Consider the following 7,022-nt stretch of genomic DNA (forward strand, 5'->3'; position numbering starts at 1 on the left):
CAATTTTTCAAAGAGGACAAAAATCGGAGAACATGATGCCGAGCAGAACATCAAGGTAAACATAAGCCACAGAAATGTTTAGCTCTCTCCTACTAAGCAAGTGCCTTCCACTGCGGCACAGGTGCGTGCAGGAGGCCACTGAGGGGAGAGCTCGGAGCCATCCCTGTGCTGAAGGTGAGAAGAAGCTGAGGAGCAGGAGGACCCAAACCCCGAGGCCTTTGCTGATGATCTGGAGTTAGAGTGGCCCTGAGTGTTGTCCCACAATGAGGCAAGGGGACCAGACCTTTGTGTTTCCACATCAGTCAGTCATCAACTGCAAGGAGCACAATCTGGAGGAGGAGATTTCCTGTGGCCAAGGAGAATTCCCAAAGAGGTTCTCAGATCGGAGTCTTCAGTAGCCAATATTCCCAGGACTGAAGACTAGGGTCTTGGTCTTAGGGAGGATCTGGGTGACACACCACAGAATCCATGCTGCCCACCCCTGTGCCACTCAGTTTCGCTTGCTTCGTATGGTAAATTGACACCATCTAGAAACTGTTCAACCAGGACTTGGGTCAGTCTTGTTTCCTGAGAAACTTAATGGAGAAGGGTGAGTGAGGACAATGACACCTGGGTTGTTCTGCGGCAGTGCGACTCGCATGGTGGGGAGTTCAGATCTTCAAGCCTTGAGGTTCCCAGCTCCTAAATAGTACACTCCTCTCAGGCTTGGGCTGGATGGTGGGAAATGTGAGCATTAGTGGATCATGTGCTCACAGCTGCATCTCCTTTACAAGACAGTGGGCCCCTTGTTCTGAGGCAACGTTGCTGGGCATTCTGGGTTAATGATCAAACACTCAATTTTCAGGTAGTGATACAGGTCATGGCCCAGTTGGTAATAAATGCAAACCCATATCTGGAATATGTATTGCTCCTTGTCAAGCTGAATTGTTACCTCTTCCAAGGAAGAAGGGGCCCAATGTAGTCAACTTGCCACCAAGTGGCTGGAAGGTCTCCTGGGGGGATGGTGCTATATTGGGGGCAGCACTTATTTCTGAGGGGTAGACATTTGGTAGCCGTAGCTAATATTAATATAAGTCATGGTGAATGGGAGCCCATACTGTTAAAGCTTGTGCATAGCTTCCATCTCTCCCCACCTGTCTATTTGGTTCATGAACCCGCTGTGCCAATACTGAGGTGGTCCATTATTGAGACTGGCTGAGGTTAAACAGCTAAGATATTTTGGCTACTTGTTTGTTTAGTGCTTCTTCCAGAGTGGATGTTACTTGTGGGTATTAACCTGTAGTACAAAGATCTTCAGACTTTGTATCCACTCAAGAGTAAATCCATGTTCCTCTGCCCCCCAATTTTTTATTCCATATTTTCTCATCTTTTTCCTTTCAGGCCCCTGTCCAACCATGTCGGCCATTTGTCTTTACCTTATAGATGTTTACCTTGAGCCACTTCACTTTCAACACAAAGGTAATGAGCAGCTGCGCCTGCAAGAGTGCTACCCACGGAGAATTTCCCCTGCCTGCTGTCGTGCAGGGGCACCCCTGCGTGGGCTGAAATGCAGTAATGATCTGTTTTCCATTTGCACCAATCATCTGCAAACTACGCTTGTTCTTTTTCCTCTTCCATCAGCTGGTCATAAGAAACCCCCTCCCCCATGCTAACATAGGTGTTAGCTCAGACAGGGACTCCAGTGCGCCAGTGGTAGGTATCATGGCAGTCTAAGTCATCAGTTCATGCAGCTTACTTTAAAATTAAGGTCATCTCCAAAAGATGATGTGGTTCCACCAATATAGGATCACAGACGTATGTATCCATTCAAACTCATCAAATTGTATTCCTTACGCATGTGCAGATTTTTTGTACATACATTAATAAAACTGTTAAAAATTAAAATCATGTCAGAAACTGGTAAGTGCTATGAAAAGTATATGAATCAGGATAATGAGATAGAAATTGACTATTGGGTGAACATGGAAGGCCAGTCTGTCAAGGTGGCATTTGATGAGACCTGAATGAGATGGAGCCAGCTATGATTCCATGTCAGGTCATGACAACAGGGAAAACATTCTACTAATAGTTACAGTGATTGAGTCCCTAGGTCAAACCATACCTGAGGCCACTGGCTAATTGTATTCTTTATCTGCCACCACTATCCACTTCTATCTTTTTTAAAAAAGAAAAACAAGTTTGAGCAAATGTAAATTAAAATTTGTCATTGTGATCAAAGAATCCTGTTATGGACTGCATGTTTGTATCTCCCTCTCTTAATGCACTGAAACCCAAACCCCCGTGGAATGTATTAGAAGGTGGGGACATTCGGAGATAATTTGGTTTAGATGCGGTCATGAGATTGAGCTCCCATGATGGAATTAATTTCCTTATAAGAAAAGAAGGAGACTAGAGTTTACTCTCTCAGCCATATTAGGATACAATGAGAAGACACCATTTCTAAACCAGGAATAGAGCATTCACCAGATACAGGATCTAGCAGCACCTTGATCTTAAACTTCCCGCCCTCTAGAAATAAATGTGCCTTGTTTAAGCTACCCAGTATTTTTATGCATCAGCCCAAATGGGCTAAAACAAATCCTAATATAAATCCTAATGTAAATATTAGGATATGCTTTGTTGGGGCAGGGTTGGGTTGGGAACCTATTCTCTGTGAATCAACAAAAAAAACAGTAAATTATAATAATTGTAATAAGATTTGCACAAACCATGTGGCAAATATGAGTTGGCTATCCACAAGCACTTTCCAATCCAACTGTCCTTTGCCCACCTCCAACTGTAGGGGCAAGAAAGATCTAGATATTCCCTTTTCCAACTTCCCCTTGTAACCAAGAGTGTCTACATGACCTGGTTCTGGACAATGAGGTGCAAGAAGTTTGCTGAAGGGATTCTGAGAAAGGGAATCCTCTCCCTAGGAGAAGAGAAAAACATGAATAAGTTGACTCTCTACTAGCCCTTCTTCCCACCTTTGAATGTGACCTTGTTATTTATAGCTCCGGAAATCACAAAGAGTCCAAAGAGAGACTCACCAAGAAGCTAAGCCAGAATCCTGACCTAGCCATGCTACGGAAAGAATATAAGCAACTGCCTTCTTACTGACTGCTGGTTGCCTGAGAAAGATGAATTCCTCATCATTTAGGCCACTGGTGTTTGGTTTTCCCTATATTTGCAGCTTAAAAGTATTCTTTACTGATATTGACCATTTCTAAATTCTAGCAAAACCTAGAATAGGGACTGACATTAAATAAAAGTCTACAGAATAAACAAAATTAAAGTGAATTGAAAAAAAAATCACAAGAAAGCGGGACACAGCCAACATCATGTTTGACAATGTTCATGTCACTAAAAGCCAGAAAATTGAAGAAGCCAAGTTTTTCCTGGTTTTGTTTTAACTATTCAGGACCTTCCTTCAGTTGAATGGCAAAGGTGAAAGAATAATTGAATTATTTACTAATTTAGATGTTGGGGCTGGGGTTGATGCTACGTGTGTTTGTGTTCTGTAGGTGACAGAATGATTATTAAACACACACTGCATATATCATAAGCACCAAGTGTCATTCCAAGAAGCTGCCATGAGATTTCCTAGCAAAATATTCTCCCAGCAAAGCTGCTACGTGTGTTTGTGTGTGTGTGTGTGTGTGTGTGTGTGTACGTGTGTATGTGTGTTCAGAAGCAATTCACAGCTCTAGGATTACATCTGCCTAGAAGCAATCACAGACAACTCACACACAAATACATTTAGAAACATAGTAAAGATCTGTTATTATGCAAAATGTTACGTTTCCTGTACTATTCCTTACAACTACAGCATTAATTATTAGGTCCAGCTTAGTGAAAACAAAACAAAACACTCCATAGGTAATTTAGGTGTACAATGTATTAAGTGAAAAGAAGGATATCATATGATGTGAATAAATGAATGAAATACCTAACTGCCCTCTAAATTAGCTCTACATGGAAACATTTAATATTAAATTAGGAAATTAAAAATTTCTAAATTTATGAGATTTTTAAAATGAGGGGACAGTGTAATAACCCCTGTAGAGCAAATCAAAACAGAACTCCCCTCAAGGGTAAAAGCCATGGTGAGAATTTGAATCCTAGTCTTAGGAAGCCAAAAGAGCAACATCACCTTTCTCCAATGATGAACAGCTATACAGCAGAATAGTACCTGAGATATCTGAATTCATCTTTTAGAATCTTTCAGTGCATTTAGAAATTTAATCCCTATTTATGTAGCAATTGATCAGATAGTTTTAAAAATAGCTCATAATCTAGTGTCTTGAAGTCATGAGCAAAGCTCATGAAAAATAAAAATCCTCTTGTTTTCCTTCAAAATTGTTGCCACAGTGCTTTCATTTATTTTCAGAAAGCAACACAGAGAGAATAAGGGCAGATTGCCAAATCTGAAACTAGGGATGTCCTTGAAGACAGCCTAAACCAAAATAAACACAAAAACAAACATGTCTACAATTAAAAGATAGTAACACTGCATTATAATTAGTTGTCTCAGGAAGTAAAGATGTTTTCAGTTAACTGAATGGGTAACAATTACTTGGATTATTGTCATACTTAAAATGTCAGTGTTAAATGATTGCTTTAAGCACATAATAATAAATTCTGCATTCTTAAGTGGCAAATACAACAAAGCAAAATATAGAGAATGTTTTCACTAGAAGCAAAATTGAACGCTAACAGAAACATGCAACACACATTCTTAAAACACAGAGGAAAAAAGAGGTGTCGCTGTAGATACACAAACATGGTTTCACATTTACCACTTTGCTTAGAATTAAGAGTGGGTCAAAAACTCATGCCCACCACTTCAGAAGTAAATACATAAGGAGAGAATTCTATAGACTTTAAAGACCTCTTCCTGGAAATCTGGGTTAATTATAGTATTTATGAAAATAGCATTGGTTAATTTCACACCTGTGATTAAATCCGATATGATTTCCTGGGACGTGTTATGATCACATTGTAGTCCGGCGAACCACATTTTTCCCGTGTCACTGTTAATTGCACAGGATTAACAAACAGCAAGTGCCATTTGCTTATACTGCCACTGTCAGGAACGACTCTCCTTGTCTCCAACATAGGCTCTTACTTTCTTGTGAATCCCCAAGTCCCCCAAGCAAGCATAAAGCCCCCAGTGATTTCACTGAGGCAGTTTACCATCCTGCAAGCCATGCCACCTAGAAACTCATACCACACAGCAGGAAGTTATACCTAACTGCAAATTGTAGGAAGGGACAGCTCTTCCCTTTGCAAGTTCGAGTTTAATTGGATACGTTAGATATTCTTTTATTCATCATCTATGACTCGGCCACCTATTTTTAGGCACTGACATCAACAGAGCAGAAATGCAGTGATCTCTGTCCTTCCTTTCCCTTTCCCTGGGGAGAGAAGACATACCACAGCCCAATTGCTAATCATCTAATTGGAAAGATCTAAAAGTCTGGAGTGGGTAAGAGGCCACTTCGGCTGTGAATGTTTAAGGACCGTCTGCTGAGAGAATGGTTCTGGAGATGGACTTTGAAGGACTGGCAGGGTCTGGGCTGGCAAAAGAATGTGAGCTCAAGGATTGTAACAGTACAGAAGAAAACTTTGAGAAGATGAAAGTGGCAGAGTGACAAGGCAAACCTGGCCCTCCATCTTCCTCCACAGAGAGAGGAAATATTTTCCTCCTAAAACAGGACTTGAATATTAAGAAAATTTTTAAAAAGACCCATTTGCTCTTTTCTTCTTTTTTAATTTTCTATTTTTGTATTTCATCATATTACAGGGGTTCAAATGTCTAGGTTACATATATTGCCTTTGCCCCACCTGCGTTAGAGCTTCAAGTGTTGATATTCTGAATTACGTACTTCTTAAAAAGAAAATAAAAAATAAAAATCCAATCTATTCCTTTTGCTTTAAAAAAAATCATAATGTTTTATTTTGGGCCAAACTGTTATGGTTCAAAATACAGAATTTATACACCCAGCAGAGCAGGCTCTTAGAAGCTTCCAAACTCACAGCCTTGAAGGAAAATCTATCTTCCTTTCACGATAAGACTGTCTTAGAAATTGTCTTAGCCAAAGATGGGATGAATCAGAACCATCAACTATAATTGAACAGCAATAACCTGAGGTTATTGCTCAGAGGCAGGATGTTGGTACTTTAAGACGGGAGTCTGCCAACCTCCTCGTTTGATGGCAAATTAATAAACTTCTCTTTCCTTCTCAAAAAAAAAAAAAAAAGACTGTCTTTGAAAAGTCCGACTCAATAAACAAATAAGTCAACAAACTAATCAGGCAGTCACACTAAACGCTGAAGCTTGCAGGCGTTGCGTACGCTGAAGCGTAGTCCAGGCCATGCCTCAGTGACAAAAGGTGCAGCGTGGCACCACAGTGCTTCTCGGTCGGCCAGTCCAAAATAATGACTCTCCACTCGCGGTAAAGTTCACACAGGCGCCATGCCACCAGCAGCACGGTGACACCCGACGTGCCACAACATATTTGTGCTGGGTTTCGAAATAGTGAGAGCAGGAAAACAATACGTGGGATTGTTTTTTCGACTTTTCTGCCTCCAGAGTGGAAAGATCACGGAGTTTGGTTTCAAAGCAGCTGGCCGTTTACCAGCCTCCTGGTAGGAGGGAAATTACTTGGAACAGCAACTTCTCCCACTTTTAAAAACAAAAATAATAATACCTACCTGAAAGAGTTTCTTGTAGGGAAAAACTGGGGAAACAAATAGCTACACTGACCCAAGCCAGCTCATCACAGCAGTAAAATAACTGAATTGCTGTTTACCCATTTAGTACCTGCTGATTAAGCGTCCACTGTGGAAAAGGAAGACAAGGAAGAGGAGCGTGGGTACCAGGCGACCCTGAGTGGAGAGGACAAAGGCCCTCATGGTACCTTGCCGCTGCCTGTGGGGAAGTGAGAGCGCCCAACACGCTGCCGGGTGCCCTTTGATTGCCTCTTTTGCACTATTTTTCAGCTAATTTCTAATAAAGGAAGAATTTTATAAGATAATTA

Source organism: Propithecus coquereli, unplaced genomic scaffold, assembly GCF_000956105.1.
Source record: "Propithecus coquereli isolate 6110/MARCELLA unplaced genomic scaffold, Pcoq_1.0 Scaffold141, whole genome shotgun sequence".
In the NCBI taxonomy this organism is placed as follows: domain Eukaryota; kingdom Metazoa; phylum Chordata; class Mammalia; order Primates; family Indriidae; genus Propithecus; species Propithecus coquereli.